Source organism: Ochlerotatus camptorhynchus, unplaced genomic scaffold, assembly GCF_037179485.1.
Source record: "Ochlerotatus camptorhynchus isolate MF236.1 unplaced genomic scaffold, CSIRO-AGI_Acam_v1.1 ptg000124l, whole genome shotgun sequence".
In the NCBI taxonomy this organism is placed as follows: Eukaryota; Metazoa; Arthropoda; class Insecta; order Diptera; family Culicidae; genus Ochlerotatus; species Ochlerotatus camptorhynchus.
The window spans coordinates 2,552,912-2,569,525 of NW_027040614.1; the positions used below are offsets into that span (position 1 = coordinate 2,552,912).

A 16,614-nucleotide genomic window follows, 5' to 3' on the forward strand; every position below is an offset into this window, starting at 1 on the left:
GACAGGAATGGAGTGAGCCACGGGTGCCTTGCATCTCTTCAATCCTCCCGAAAACCAGTCGAGTTCAACTACAACAGCAGCAACGCCCGAAAAGAAAAACAACGCAAGCCATCAAGCAGTCCAGTTCGACCAAAGTCGCCGGCTGCACCACTCCCATCACCGCAATCTTTACCTCAAAAAGAGAACGCACGGTTGTCTTCCCAGTCTTCTGACGACACTGTGATTTCCAACAACAAAGGACACAATATTCCACCCTTCTTTGCAATGCAGTGGAACATATGTGGCCTTCGTTCACACCAAAGTGAGCTGCAGATCTTGACCACGAAACATGAACTTGTCGTTATCGGTCTGCAAGAAACGAACGCTGATCATCACAGACTATCCACTGGAGTCTTGGGAAATAGGTACCAGCTTCTATTGAGTCAATGCTCAGCCCATGGCAGACAAGGCGCTGATTTGGCTATCAAGAGTGGAACTCCTTTTCGTCAGATTCCAATACAAACCAACATCCAGGCAATTGCCGTTCAACTATACGCTCCGACTAATATAACAGTCGTATCGGTCTATCTGCCACCTAAAGACAAAAACTCTGCAAGATTATTTCGTGAATTACTGGACGAACTCCCGAAACCTGTACTGCTATTGGGCGATCTAAACGCACACCACACAGCTTGGGGCAGCAGGTTATGCCCATCAGCTTCAGAGGCGAGAAGAAGAGGTGATCAAATTTTAGAGCTAGTGGTACAACACGACATGCTGGTGCTCAACGATGGTTCTCATACTCGGATAGATCCCACCACCAGGACCTCTCAAGCTCTCGACGTCTCCGTTTGTTCCACATCGATAGCTGCCAAATTCAACTGGAGGATCCTACCGGATTGCTCCGATAGTGACCGTCTCCCAATTTTAATTGACATCTACAGTGTCTCAGAAGCATCGAGCAAGGTGGATCTAAGATAAAGCTGACTGGGACCTGTATGAAAATCTCACTAGCAGATCTCTGCGTCCGGGACAACCTCTGACGGTGGAGGAATTCTCAAGCAGGATCATTTCGGCGGCAGAAGCTAGCATCCCAAAAACTATTGGGAAGAACGGACCGAAGGCTGTAGTATGGTGTAATACAGAGGTCAAAGCAGCAATAAAGAAAAGGCGTAAACGACTTCGTGCTCTTCTTCGGCTGAGACATGCTGATCTACGAAAAATTACTGCATTGAAGCAATTTCAGGAAGCTCGATCAAACTATCAGCGACGCGAAACAAAAAAGTTGGGAGAACTTTGTTGAAAGCATAAATCCAAACAGCTCAGCTAGCCAAATTTGGAACAACATTAATAGACTTAATGGTAAAAGAAAAAACAACACAATCACACTGAATCTTCCAACGGGCATGACCAACGACGGCCAAAAAGTAGCCGACGCACTGGCCGATGAATACCAAAGGAAATCATCTGATGCCAACTACCCTGAAAAATTTCGGAAGAAGCACAAAGCAGACGCTCGTAGTTTCGTCAAAACACAGCGTCCAAACCTACACAAACCCTACAACGTAGATTTTTCGATGGAAGAAATGATGTGGGCTCTTGATCGTAGAGGAGGCTCCTCAACTAGTGCTGACAACATAAGCTACCTTCTGCTGCAACGGATACCATTCTCTGCCAAAACTACCCTGTTAGAGCTCCTAAATAGGGTTTGGGACAATGGCACGTTTCCGAAGCAGTGGAAGCTAGGTACAGTAATACCCATACCAAAGCCTGATGCGGATCGTAGCAAAACAGATGGCTACAGACCGATAACTCTTCTAAGCTGTTTCGGTAAACTGTTTGAAAGAATGGTGAACCGCCGCCTGATCACCGAACTGGAAGCTACGAAAAAATTGGATCAACGCCAACACGCATTCCGTGCTGGAAAAGGTGTCGACACTCATCTAGCCAAGCTAGAATCTCTCATCAGTCTCGGTAACGATGTGGTAACATGTGGAAATAGTTTCCCTAGACATATCGAAAGCCTACGACACGACATGGAGATCCGGTATTCTTTGCACCCTAGCAGATTGGAAAATATCTGGACGAATCTGATGAACATTATATCTAGCTTCCTTTATGATAGGTACTTCCAAGTGGCCGACTAGCACTCATACAACGTCTTTCGCAATTAGCAGTACGACTCGTTGAAAAAAACCCAAGTACGATCGACTATCCGGTTGTAAAACGAGCTAAAGGACTTCTGCTAGAATCTGCAGGATTCTCCCTTCCGAAGGTAAGCAGCATTCTAAGGGACACTGATAGACATTGGCACACACCAACTCCACAAATCGACAATCATCTGAGAAGCACCATCTCAGAGCGGGAACAAACAAGGAAATCGTAATACCAAACTTCTTAGAGTTCATCGCTGATCGCTACCACTCACACACACAAGTTTTCACTTATGGCTCTAAAGATGGAAACTCCACTGGTGCTGGAGTGGTTATAAGTAGCGATCAATTCAGTTACTGTGTTCAGCAGTTCTACAATTTTTCAAAGATAGCAACCTACATAATGAAATCTAATCTTAATAATTGCCATGAGGAATTTGTTATGTAATATCTTTTTACCCGACACGAATGCCACGATGATGGTAAAGTGTGGTTAATAAATAATAATAATAATAATAATAATAAATTGTAAAACAGTCTAAGGCTCTAACACCACTATCAAGTAGATGATGTTTTTCCCTATTTGATGGTAGTGTTAGTATGCGTAGGCGAACTACCAGTTACGCCAAATCGACGATCAAATGCATTGTTTACAAAAGCTGATACGTCCCTTCGAAATCTGGTGAATTTTCACTTAAATTTGTTACTTCGAAACTAAATTATAATGTTAGAAATTCTCTCTGTTGTTGATCATCCGAATTTCGAGGAATTGTTTGTCAAAATTGATCACTGATCTGTCAGAAATAAGTCTGGTAGAATAGCAGGTTTATTTAATAAAATTTCATGTGTCAAATTAAAGTGAAAATTCACCAAATGAACCTCAGCCTAAATGTAGGGGGTTGACAGCTGTAGTATATTCCTGATCCCACTATTGAATGGCATTTGCTATACAAGCTGAGGTTGCGACATAATTAAACAAATATACTCAGCAAACAACGCTCTTGAAAATAATTTTATAAATATGTAACGGGAAAAAAATGCAATTATTTAAAAGGAGGACATTTTCGGGCAAAAGGAGGATGTAGAAAAATTATTGAAAAAAGAGGACATGTCCTCCTTTAGGATACCATATGGTATCCCTATGCATGGAGCTTTCAAAGATGGGATTCGAGCAAACCGAATGGCCAGTTGTCTCATACTTGCGTGCTTTGCATAACTTATTCAAAGATGTTCCAGCTCGACGAGCATTGTATGTGCAATATTCGGGAAGTGATGTGTTTCCACTGAAATTCTGCGGTCATATATGGCTCGAAAATGCAGAAGTGGCGAAGAGAGCAATAGAGAACATTGGCAGTATTCGAAAATTTGTGGACGGAGTGAAGAAAGATAAAGCTGAGCCGAAGTGTAAATCATACAGTGATGTTGTGAAATTCGTGAACGACCCTCTAGCTTGTGCTAAACTAGCTTTCTTCAGATCCATTGCTACCGCAATAGAACCACTTTTGCGAGAGCTACAAACGAATAAGCCGATGGTGCCCTTCTTGCACAGTTCATTAAACGGGCTGTTTATGAATCTTTGCGAAAAAAATTTATAACCGGTGAAAATGCATGGCATAACTCTTGAAGCAGTTAAAGATTCTGAAAACCATCTACCGTCAAGAAATCTCTCTCTATCTCTTTTTGTTGTCTTAAACCACTGTGCACTGTGCTGTGATTTGATTTTTAAGAACCACACACATTGCATCCGAATCTGATTCGTTGCGGAAAATCCGACTGTTAGCAAACGGATGCATTGTGCTTGTGGATCTTTAAACTATGCTTCCTGACAGGAAACTGCACCTACTTTTTGCCAACCAACAACACTGATGAACAAACTGCAGAGTTTGAAATTTGACAGACTTCACGGAGGAACGGACGAATCACACTGGGATGGTAGCTTACGCAGGCTCAAACTTCAACTGGACTCATCGTGTGTTGAATGTTTTCCTTTTTATCACTTCGCTGCTAGGCAAAACTGCGAAATGCTGAGGCAACAGTTCTCTATCTCTGTAAATCGATCGTAAACAGTTTGAGTAAATTAATTGGATTCACCCGCGCTACGGAACGACATTAGTTATGATTCCGAGAAAGCCAACCGGACAACGAAACACTGTGGATTCCTTTTTCACATGCTTGATATGTCTGCGTTGTCAGTTTTCGAATAATCCGATCGATATGGCTCCAATTGAACTTTCAAAATGTGATAACTTTAATCCAAACCGGACATTTGGACTGGAATTGTTCTAATGTACCATTCTGGTGGTTCCCGTTTAAGAAATGTTTGCATTTAAGCAACTAAACTGGCACACTGCAGTGGTGCAAGATCTTCGCATTAAATATTTTCTCACGGATCTACGAGAACCGTTTGGATAAAATCTCCGGAAGTTTTCCACTATGATGCTTTTCGCTGTGATTGTCGCCTCAAGCATGGGTAACTAGATTACCGCTGTAACATCCGCAGTAAGCACTTCGCATACAAGCAGGCAGGCGGTAGCAGCAGCTAGTTTAAAAAAAAAAAAAAAACGCCCAGCATCATCAAGCATCAAAAGCTTATTTTTTGTTATCATTCGCTGTCGATGAACCACAACTTCCGAGCAGCCGTCATTTGCCGCATCGCAGCGCAGTGTAGTAGACAGCGCCTGCATGTATGCTCTCACTCGCTTCGCTTGACTTTTGCCGTGCGAACCCGAATACGAGTGAATGAATGAAATGCAAATGATAAATTTAATATATTCCACACTCGAACGGTTCGCTGGTTGGTGGGGGCTTATCTTTTGACCAGCAGCGCAAGGGCGGAGGACGACAACGACGACGACCGTCACCGCTGGGAACGGCTCTATTCGTGCATAAAATAGCTATTCCACTGCTGTGGTGCAGAACCGTGATTTTTTTTTCCGTTTTCAGGGGGTTGTGAGCTTTACTATCTTATCATATTTCCCACCACCCCCGAAGCGCACCCGACAAAGTAGTCCTCGTTGTCATGGAAGCTACTGAACCGAATCACATCAGAGTATGCCATGCTTGACTATGTGTGACTTCTATGAGCTCGTTCGTTCGTTCGTTCGTTCGTCTCGCAAGGCAAAGCTTTCGAGGGAGGGAAGTTCGAGAAGGTGGAGGAAGACACAAGCATAATAAATGTATGATAACTTAATCTGCATGTTCTTTATCGAGACGAGCGCATATGATTCCCGGCTCAATGTCCGAACAAGCACGAGGGAGGAGTACCCATACGCAGATTCTGAGAAATAACTGCCGGTGGACAAAGTAGAACTTTCAAGGCAAAGAGATACTTTTTTTTTTGCTTCTGTAAATACAAGATTTGAGTGCGGTTAGCTGGGGGCTAGATTCGGTCGACTGGTACAATGGAAACAGATGGGTTTCTGCATTTGAAAAAAAAAAACATTAGAGTAGGGTGAAAGTTAAGTCTAGATGATGACGTGGAGACGAATCACAGGACCAACTACTCAAGAAGGCATCCGGAGAACCAAAAAATTGAGATTCCTAAAAATTCTAAAGGAGATTTTAGAGATTTCCAAGAGGGATTCTGGAGAATCCTAGGATTATCTTGAAGATTCTTAGGTAAGATTCCGGAGAATCCTAGGAAGGATTCTGGAGAATCCTCGGAAGGATTCTGGAGAATCCTCGGAAGGATTCCGGAGAATCCTAGGAAGGATTCCGGAGAATCCTCGGAAGGATTCCGGAGAATCCTCGGAAGGATTCCGGAGAATCCTCGGAAGGATTCCGGAGAATCCTCGGAAGGATTCCGGAGAATCCTCGGAAGGATTCCGGAGAATCCTCGGAAGGATTCCGGAGAATCCTCGGAAGGATTCCGGAGAATCCTCGGAAGGATTCCGGAGAATCCTCGGAAGGATTCCGGAGAATCCTCGGAAGGATTCCGGAAAATCCTCGGAAGGATTCCGGAGAATCCTCGGAAGGATTCCGGAGAATCCTCGGAAGGATTCCGGAGAATCCTCGGAAGGATTCCGGAGAATCCTCGGAAGGATTCCGGAGAATCCTCGGAAGGATTCCGGAGAATCCTCGGAAGGATTCCGGAGAATCCTCGGAAGGATTCCGGAGAATCCTCGGAAGGATTCCGGAGAATCCTCGGAAGGATTCCGGAGAATCCTCGGAAGGATTCCGGAGAATCCTCGGAAGGATTCCGGAGAATCCTCGGAAGGATTCCGGAGAATCCTCGGAAGGATTCCGGAGAATCCTCGGAAGGATTCCGGAGAATCCTCGGAAGGATTCCGGAGAATCCTCGGAAGGATTCCGGAGAATCCTCGGAAGGATTCCGGAGAATCCTCGGAAGGATTCCGGAGAATCCTCGGAAGGATTCCGGAGAATCCTCGGAAGGATTCCGGAGAATCCTCGGAAGGATTCCGGAGAATCCTCGGAAGGATTCCGGAGAATCCTCGGAAGGATTCCGGAGAATCCTCGGAAGGATTCCGGAGAATCCTCGGAAGGATTCCGGAGAATCCTCGGAAGGATTCCGGAGAATCCTCGGAAGGATTCCGGAGAATCCTCGGAAGGATTCCGGAGAATCCTCGGAAGGATTCCGGAGAATCCTCGGAAGGATTCCGGAGAATCCTCGGAAGGATTCCGGAGAATCCTAGGAAGGATTCCGGAGAATCCTAGGAAGGATTCCGGAGAATCCTAGGAAGGATTCCGGAGAATCCTAGGAAGGATTCCGGAGAATCCTAGGAAGGATTCCGGAGAATCCTAGGAAGGATTCCGGAGAATCCTAGGAAGGATTCCGGAGAATCCTAGGAAGGATTCCGGAGAATCCTAGGAAGGATTCCGGAGAATCCTAGGAAGGATTCCGGAGAATCCTAGGAAGGATTCCGGAGAATCCTGGGAAGGATTCCGGAGAATCCTGGGAAGGATTCCGGAGAATCCTGGGAAGGATTCCGGAGAATCCTGGGAAGGATTCCGGAGAATCCTGGGAAGGATTCCGGAGAATCCTGGGAAGGATTCCGGAGAATCCTGGGAAGGATTCCGGAGAATCCTGGGAAGGATTCCGGAGAATCCTGGGAAGGATTCCGGAGAATCCTGGGAAGGATTCCGGAGAATCCTGGGAAGGATTCCGGAGAATCCTGGGAAGGATTCCGGAGAATCCTGGGAAGGATTCCGGAGAATCCTGGGAAGGATTCCGGAGAATCCTGGGAAGGATTCCGGAGAATCCTGGGAAGGATTCCGGAGAATCCTAGGAAGGATTCCGGAGAATCCTAGGAAGGATTCCGGAGAATCCTAGGAAGGATTCCGGAGAATCCTAGGAAGGATTCCGGAGAATCCTAGGAAGGATTCCGGAGAATCCTAGGAAGGATTCCGGAGAATCCTAGGAAGGATTCCGGAGAATCCTAGGAAGGATTCCGGAGAATCCTAGGAAGGATTCCGGAGAATCCTAGGAAGGATTCCGGAGAATCCTAGGAAGGATTCCGGAGAATCCTAGGAAGGATTCCGGAGAATCCTAGGAAGGATTCCGGAGAATCCTAGGAAGGATTCCGGAGAATCCTAGGAAGGATTCCGGAGAATCCTAGGAAGGATTCCGGAGAATCCTAGGAAGGATTCCGGAGAATCCTAGGAAGGATTCCGGAGAATCCTAGGAAGGATTCCGGAGAATCCTAGGAAGGATTCCGGAGAATCCTAGGAAGGATTCCGGAGAATCCTAGGAAGGATTCCGGAGAATCCTAGGAAGGATTCCGGAGAATCCTAGGAAGGATTCCGGAGAATCCTAGGAAGGATTCCGGAGAATCCTAGGAAGGATTCCGGAGAATCCTAGGAAGGATTCCGGAGAATCCTAGGAAGGATTCCGGAGAATCCTAGGAAGGATTCCGGAGAATCCTAGGAAGGATTCCGGAGAATCCTAGGAAGGATTCCGGAGAATCCTAGGAAGGATTCCGGAGAATCCTAGGAAGGATTCCGGAGAATCCTGGGAAGGATTCCGGAGAATCCTGGGAAGGATTCCGGAGAATCCTGGGAAGGATTCCGGAGAATCCTGGGAAGGATTCCGGAGAATCCTGGGAAGGATTCCGGAGAATCCTGGGAAGGATTCCGGAGAATCCTGGGAAGGATTCCGGAGAATCCTGGGAAGGATTCCGGAGAATCCTGGGAAGGATTCCGGAGAATCCTGGGAAGGATTCCGGAGAATCCTGGGAAGGATTCCGGAGAATCCTGGGAAGGATTCCGGAGAATCCTGGGAAGGATTCCGGAGAATCCTGGGAAGGATTCCGGAGAATCCTGGGAAGGATTCCGGAGAATCCTGGGAAGGATTCCGGAGAATCCTGGGAAGGATTCCGGAGAATCCTGGGAAGGATTCCGGAGAATCCTGGGAAGGATTCCGGAGAATCCTGGGAAGGATTCCGGAGAATCCTGGGAAGGATTCCGGAGAATCCTGGGAAGGATTCCGGAGAATCCTGGGAAGGATTCCGGAGAATCCTGGGAAGGATTCCGGAGAATCCTGGGAAGGATTCCGGAGAATCCTGGGAAGGATTCCGGAGAATCCTGGGAAGGATTCCGGAGAATCCTGGGAAGGATTCCGGAGAATCCTGGGAAGGATTCCGGAGAATCCTGGGAAGGATTCCGGAGAATCCTGGGAAGGATTCCGGAGAATCCTGGGAAGGATTCCGGAGAATCCTGGGAAGGATTCCGGAGAATCCTGGGAAGGATTCCGGAGAATCCTGGGAAGGATTCCGGAGAATCCTCGGGAAGGATTCCGGAGAATCCTCGGAAGGATTCCGGAGAATCCTCGGAAGGATTCCGGAGAATCCTCGGAAGGATTCCGGAGAATCCTCGGAAGGATTCCGGAGAATCCTCGGAAGGATTCCGGAGAATCCTCGGAAGGATTCCGGAGAATCCTCGGAAGGATTCCGGAGAATCCTCGGAAGGATTCCGGAGAATCCTCGGAAGGATTCCGGAGAATCCTCGGAAGGATTCCGGAGAATCCTCGGAAGGATTCCGGAGAATCCTCGGAAGGATTCCGGAGAATCCTCGGAAGGATTCCGGAGAATCCTCGGAAGGATTCCGGAGAATCCTCGGAAGGATTCCGGAGAATCCTCGGAAGGATTCCGGAGAATCCTCGGAAGGATTCCGGAGAATCCTCGGAAGGATTCCGGAGAATCCTCGGAAGGATTCCGGAGAATCCTCGGAAGGATTCCGGAGAATCCTCGGAAGGATTCCGGAGAATCCTCGGAAGGATTCCGGAGAATCCTCGGAAGGATTCCGGAGAATCCTCGGAAGGATTCCGGAGAATCCTCGGAAGGATTCCGGAGAATCCTCGGAAGGATTCCGGAGAATCCTCGGAAGGATTCCGGAGAATCCTCGGAAGGATTCCGGAGAATCCTCGGAAGGATTCCGGAGAATCCTCGGAAGGATTCCGGAGAATCCTCGGAAGGATTCCGGAGAATCCTCGGAAGGATTCCGGAGAATCCTCGGAAGGATTCCGGAGAATCCTCGGAAGGATTCCGGAGAATCCTCGGAAGGATTCCGGAGAATCCTCGGAAGGATTCCGGAGAATCCTCGGAAGGATTCCGGAGAATCCTCGGAAGGATTCCGGAGAATCCTCGGAAGGATTCCGGAGAATCCTGGGAAGGATTCCGGAGAATCCTGGGAAGGATTCCGGAGAATCCTGGGAAGGATTCCGGAGAATCCTGGGAAGGATTCCGGAGAATCCTGGGAAGGATTCCGGAGAATCCTGGGAAGGATTCCGGAGAATCCTGGGAAGGATTCCGGAGAATCCTGGGAAGGATTCCGGAGAATCCTGGGAAGGATTCCGGAGAATCCTGGGAAGGATTCCGGAGAATCCTGGGAAGGATTCCGGAGAATCCTGGGAAGGATTCCGGAGAATCCTGGGAAGGATTCCGGAGAATCCTGGGAAGGATTCCGGAGAATCCTGGGAAGGATTCCGGAGAATCCTGGGAAGGATTCCGGAGAATCCTGGGAAGGATTCCGGAGAATCCTGGGAAGGATTCCGGAGAATCCTGGGAAGGATTCCGGAGAATCCTGGGAAGGTTTCCGGAGAATCCTGGGAAGGATTCCGGAGAATCCTGGGAAGGATTCCGGAGAATCCTGGGAAGGATTCCGGAGAATCCTGGGAAGGAATTCCGGAGAATCCTGGGAAGGATTCACCCTGGAGGGAGGATTCCGTAGGATCCTGGGAAGGATTCCGGAGAATCCTGGGAAGGATTCCGGAGAATCCTGGGAAGGATTCCGGAGAATCCTGGGAAGGATTCCGGAGAATCCTGGGAAGGATTCCGGAGAATCCTGGGAAGGATTCCGGAGAATCCTGGGAAGGATTCCGGAGAATCCTGGGAAGATTCCGGAGAATCCTCGGGAAGGATTCCGGAGAATCCTCGGAAGGATTCCGGAGAATCCTCGGAAGGATTCCGGAGAATCCTCGGGAAGGATTCCGGAGAATCCTCGGGAAGGATTCCGGAGAATCCTCGGAAGGATTCCGGAGAATCCTCGGAAGGATTCCGGAGAATCCTCGGAAGGATTCCGGAGAATCCTCGGAAGGATTCCGGAGAATCCTCGGAAGGATTCCGGAGAATCCTCGGAAGGATTCCGGAGAATCCTCGGAAGGATTCCGGAGAATCCTCGGAAGGATTCCGGAGAATCCTCGGAAGGATTCCGGAGAATCCTCGGAAGGATTCCGGAGAATCCTCGGAAGGATTCCGGAGAATCCTCGGAAGGATTCCGGAGAATCCTCGGAAGGATTCCGGAGAATCCTCGGAAGGATTCCGGAGAATCCTCGGAAGGATTCCGGAGAATCCTCGGAAGGATTCCGGAGAATCCTCGGAAGGATTCCGGAGAATCCTCGGAAGGATTCCGGAGAATCCTCGGAAGGATTCCGGAGAATCCTCGGAAGGATTCCGGAGAATCCTCGGAAGGATTCCGGAGAATCCTCGGAAGGATTCCGGAGAATCCTCGGAAGGATTCCGGAGAATCCTCGGAAGGATTCCGGAGAATCCTCGGAAGGATTCCGGAGAATCCTCGGAAGGATTCCGGAGAATCCTCGGAAGGATTCCGGAGAATCCTCGGAAGGATTCCGGAGAATCCTCGGAAGGATTCCGGAGAATCCTCGGAAGGATTCCGGAGAATCCTCGGAAGGATTCCGGAGAATCCTCGGAAGGATTCCGGAGAATCCTCGGAAGGATTCCGGAGAATCCTCGGAAGGATTCCGGAGAATCCTCGGAAGGATTCCGGAGAATCCTCGGAAGGATTCCGGAGAATCCTCGGAAGGATTCCGGAGAATCCTCGGAAGGATTCCGGAGAATCCTCGGAAGGATTCCGGAGAATCCTCGGAAGGATTCCGGAGAATCCTCGGAAGGATTCCGGAGAATCCTCGGAAGGATTCCGGAGAATCCTCGGAAGGATTCCGGAGAATCCTCGGAAGGATTCCGGAGAATCCTCGGAAGGATTCCGGAGAATCCTCGGAAGGATTCCGGAGAATCCTCGGAAGGATTCCGGAGAATCCTCGGAAGGATTCCGGAGAATCCTCGGAAGGATTCCGGAGAATCCTCGGAAGGATTCCGGAGAATCCTCGGAAGGATTCCGGAGAATCCTCGGAAGGATTCCGGAGAATCCTCGGAAGGCTTCCGGAGAATCCTCGGAAGGATTCCGGAGAATCCTCGGAAGGATTCCGGAGAATCCTCGGAAGGATTCCGGAGAATCCTCGGAAGGATTCCGGCGAATCCTGGGAAGGTATACAAATGCTGATGGGCCCTTTTCTATTGTTGATCCAGATTTCTGTAAACGTTCACACCAAACGTTCGCCAATTGAAAGATCTGAACTTTATCTGAAACGTCCGCTAACTGAAATAACTTTAATTTAAAGGACATTTATCTATCAAATTTTTGCTTTTCAAAATGTTAAGATGAACCTGACGAACACGAGGATGAACGTTTGTGCATTTGACAGATGGTTGGACACATGCAACGCATTTCACACTTAGGCTGTGTTCCATTTGGAGAATTTTCACTTCAATTTGACACTTCGAATATAAATTAAAATGTTCGATTTTAGAGAAGGGTGTTGTCAAAATTGATTCCTTGTCGGTCAGAAATAAGTCTGGTGCAATACCAGGTTTATTTGGAATTTTGTTTATTTGTCAAATTTAAGTGAAAATTCACCAAATGGAACACAGCCTTAGGAATTTCAAGAGCAAAAATCCAAATATTTTCGAGGTTTCTGTGCATTTTAGACGTTGTATGCTTGCCACAATATACAACAAGTACACTGAAAGAAAACATCCGCAATACTTCGAATGATTATTGCATTGATCGAACTCTTGAAAAATATGCTTTCGAATTTCGGATGATTGTCTTATGGTTGAATTCGCCATCAGCTGATGAGCAGCCATATGACTGTCATCTAAATAAAGGATGATCTTTATTTTAAAATTAGCTGTAAAACATACAGTGCTTAAAGGACAACAATTTCATAATAGGATGACTTTAAATTAGATTTACAATTCGATTGCTTACATTTCCATATTGAATAGCCTTTAACAGCCATTTTATTATAGATAAAAAAAAATCGTTTGTTGGTAGAGGAAACTCCCTCCACCACGAAATAGACAATATACCGAGGTGAAATTTCCACGCTTTACCAATGCTCGTACCATCTCTGATAGTGATGACTATGTTTCCACCTCGTTCGTCACCTCAGATCAGCAAATGACGTTCGATAGAATTGTTTACATCATCGTTTTGGATGATTTTCGTTTAAGGGCTGAACCAATACCATCTGCATTTCAATTTGGGATGACAATCATTATACAGAGAACATTAATTGATCATTCTAGATGGTCAAGTTTTGAACCCACCACAACATGCTTTTGGCGCTACTGTATATGGACGATCAAATGTAAAATACTGTGGTAGCCACAGCACAGTTCTGTCAAAAACTCTGCTTTTTCATTGATCCATTGTTTCAACTGAGGTCCGTTCGCTTCTCGTATCACTTTTCTTCCTGTATTCGAGAGGAGCATCATCTGATTACAAAACTACCGTCATCCGGTTGCAGCTGTCATTCGAAAAAGCGATTTCGATGTTTCGATTTGAATGGTCTGAGGTTTCATTCGAACAGAGGATACTGTTTTGGTACAGTGTAGTTGAAATAAGGTGAAGCAACATGGCTCAAAGAATTATGGAAAATGGTAGCAAATTATATCAGTTGCCCCCTCGTTCGTCAGCTCAGATCAGCAAATGACGTTCGATAGAATTATTTACATCATCGTTTTGGATGATTTGCGTTAAGGAGGTGAACCAATACTACATGTATTTCAATTTGAGATGGCAATGATTTATCGGTAGTCCTACCGATTTTCCGGGTACCTACCGATTCACAGACGAAAGATTCAAAACTACCGATTTTTCACTTTTCCTACCGAGAATCACAGATTTTTAGATTATTATTAGAAAAATTGATTTCGACACGTTTAAAGTAGAAGAACTGAAGGACAGTGTATTGTACTGGAGCAGAGACATACCTCCCCCCCCACTCACAAAAGTTTCAAGTATCGGGAAAACCTTCTTAGGTCGACCTACCGATAAAAGTTTTGAGAAGCAACCGATAATGAAAAAAATAATCTGGCCACTCTGGCAATAATTCTACAGAGAGAATTAGGAATTTCAACTGAGCTCCGCTCTCGTATCAAAGTTCATCCTGTATTCGATAGGAGCATCAGTTGCCGGCAAAACAACCGTCATCCGATTGCAGTTATCATTTGAAAAAGCGATTTCGATTTGAATGGTCTGAGGTTTTAGTCGAACAGAGGATGATGTTTTGGTACAGTGTAGTTGACAAGAGCACCTTAAATACTAGGTCGTATGAATAAAAGCGTTTACTTTACTTTTCCCGTAAGAATAGCACGGGAAAGTAAAGTAAACTCTTTTTATTCATACGGCCCACTAAAACAAAATACAGTTAAAAATTGCTAATAGCAACCTCTCTTGGTTGGAAATGTTATCAGCGTAATAAAAGCGAATCGAAGCAGGCGTCTCATTTCTTCGACCATAAATAATGTTGAATGCTCTTTGTAAATGGGTCAAATTATTGAGCTCAATCGGTAATTTTGCAAGCTGCAATCGAATATGCAAATGATACATGAATTACCACGTCGCCGTATTCCGCATTTACAGTTCATTATCGTAGTAAATCGGTTAACCGAATCGAAGCCGGCATATTTGCACGTCGTAATTGATTGATTGATATTGCATTCCTCCATCCCTCCTGGCTCAGTCCCGGTTATAATCTCCTCCTTCCTGATCAAATAAAAACAAACGCCATCAATTCTCGATTTAATCACCATTTCGCCACACAAGCACACACCACTCGAAACAGCTGGTAAAACTATGAATCACACTGCAACTTTTAATTGGCTTATGGTCATTTCTGTTTGTTTGTTTCTCTCATTCTCTCTCTCTCTCTCTCTATCTCGCTCCCGTTTTATGCCTGCCGTGATTGATCGTATTTTGCGAGGTTTTATGTGGCATTTTACCTACCTTTTACAGTACTTTCTCTATCGTTTCAATGCTAGATTTAAAATGTAAACTCAACACTTTCAACCCGTCTTTTCGTGTTTGTGTATGTCCTTTCATCGCATTTTATGCGCAAATTGCATCTCTCTTCTTACTTCTTCCGTTTACTGACATATGATTGAATCTTTCTATCTTTAAATAATAAATAAAAAAAAACCAATAGCAGCTATGGAAACGTATTCTTAAAACGATGAAATGCTCCTTAATGCTCTTTTACTGCGTAGCTCCTGAGATTACTGTCCTACTCGTGTTTTGTTTTGAGTCAGAGGAGCGGAGCGACGGGCAAGCGTCTAGCATGAACTTCCAATAGAAGCTTCTTTTAGAAGCTTTTAACTCTTTTTAGTCAGAGGAGCGGAGCGACAGGAAAGCGTTTATAAGAAGCTTCTAAAATAAGATTCTAAAAGAAGCTTCCTTAGGAACTTCATTCTAGACGCTTGCCCGTCGCTCCGCTCTTCTTACAGCATCCTTCCAAGATTTAAAGAGCATCTCATCGTTTTAATATTGCAAAAACCAATTTTCTCAAAACTAATGAACGCACACACGCTCACAGCGAAACTGAATGTGTTCAAAAACTGATTAAATATTTTTTTTAGCAAAACAAACCCACCAACAAAACCTTCTTGTAAATACGTTGAAGTGTTCCTTTCTGCCGAGCATCGTGTGCCCACAGTTTGCCTATGTCTGTAAACATTTTTCTCTTCCGGTAGTGTGTCGAATTTGGTATTACATATTTCACAAAATTCCGTAGTTAGAAACGATGATGGCTGGAAACCACGCAATCCACTGAACTGAAACCGAATAACAACAACAACAACAGTAACATTAACAACAACCGAAACAACAACAAAATCAACAACAATTCAAGGGGGTGTGAACCCCATACAGTGTGGGAGGGGGCAAGTTGCAATTACCGGAATGCAGCAAAAACACAAACAAATACATTCATCCAGAAATACAACAGAAATACCGAAACCGTTTGCTAGTCATCAACCCGCCCCCTTTTCTTCCAAGTAGTAGATTTGGTACCTTTCTGCAACCCCCCAGTTCGTTCGTTCGTCATGGCTTCCTCCGATCCGATCCGTTCGGGGAAGCTGCGTTTCGTAAACCAAACTGTCAAATCTCTTTCGTTGGTTTTGATTTTTTGCTCTCTCTCTCTCTCTCTCTCTTTCTATTTTTCTTATATTTATTAGTTACTGTTCTCTCCTAGATTTGTAATTGGAATGCTCTTCTTTCGAATCCCGTTAATAATATTTTTTGTTTGTCGAGTTTCTTCTATTGATCGAACTTTTCCCTTTTAAAAACTCTTCTGTATAGTGAAAATTTGGAGCCCAAATTTTACGGAATGCTGTTACATAAGTTTGTTTGATATGATCAAGTACCGATATGCGGAAGCATTCAATGTGTTATATTCCATCGAGTTATGTAAGAGTTCAGTAAACAAAACGCAGGGAATGCAACCAAAAACGGAAACCAACCAAGTTTTTACCTTTGTAAGTGTGTTTGTAAATGGAAAATGACAGTTCCAAGTGCATGATTTTATATATCGAAACAGAAGTTCAAGTGTTATGTACGTCCCTTCAAAACGAAAATCAATTTCGTTACGTTTGCCACACGAAGCCAATTAAAACCAATCCGACTGAAATGTATGTGAATCATCCTACAAATTCATCAAAACAAAACAAAAAACGAATCAAGCGAGTGCAAGTATCCTTCCAACTAATACTGCAAGGATGTAAGTTGAAAAATCAAAAAAAAAAAAATCATCATCAAATAACAAGCTATCAAGCACCATTGTAAACAAACACACACAAGCACATCAGGGTGAACTAGCGCCACACAGAAGTCCAACTGAAACTAAAAGCACCTGTCACTAACAAATAACAACAACAACAACTACTACTAT

General features: G+C 45.4%; 1 protein-coding gene across 2 annotated transcripts in view; it reads left to right on the forward strand.

Moving 5' to 3' along the window:
- The window catches only part of Oamb (Octopamine receptor in mushroom bodies), a 401,035-nt gene that overhangs the window by 327,082 nt on the left and 57,339 nt on the right, over nucleotides 1-16,614 (forward strand). The window lies entirely within an intron of this gene.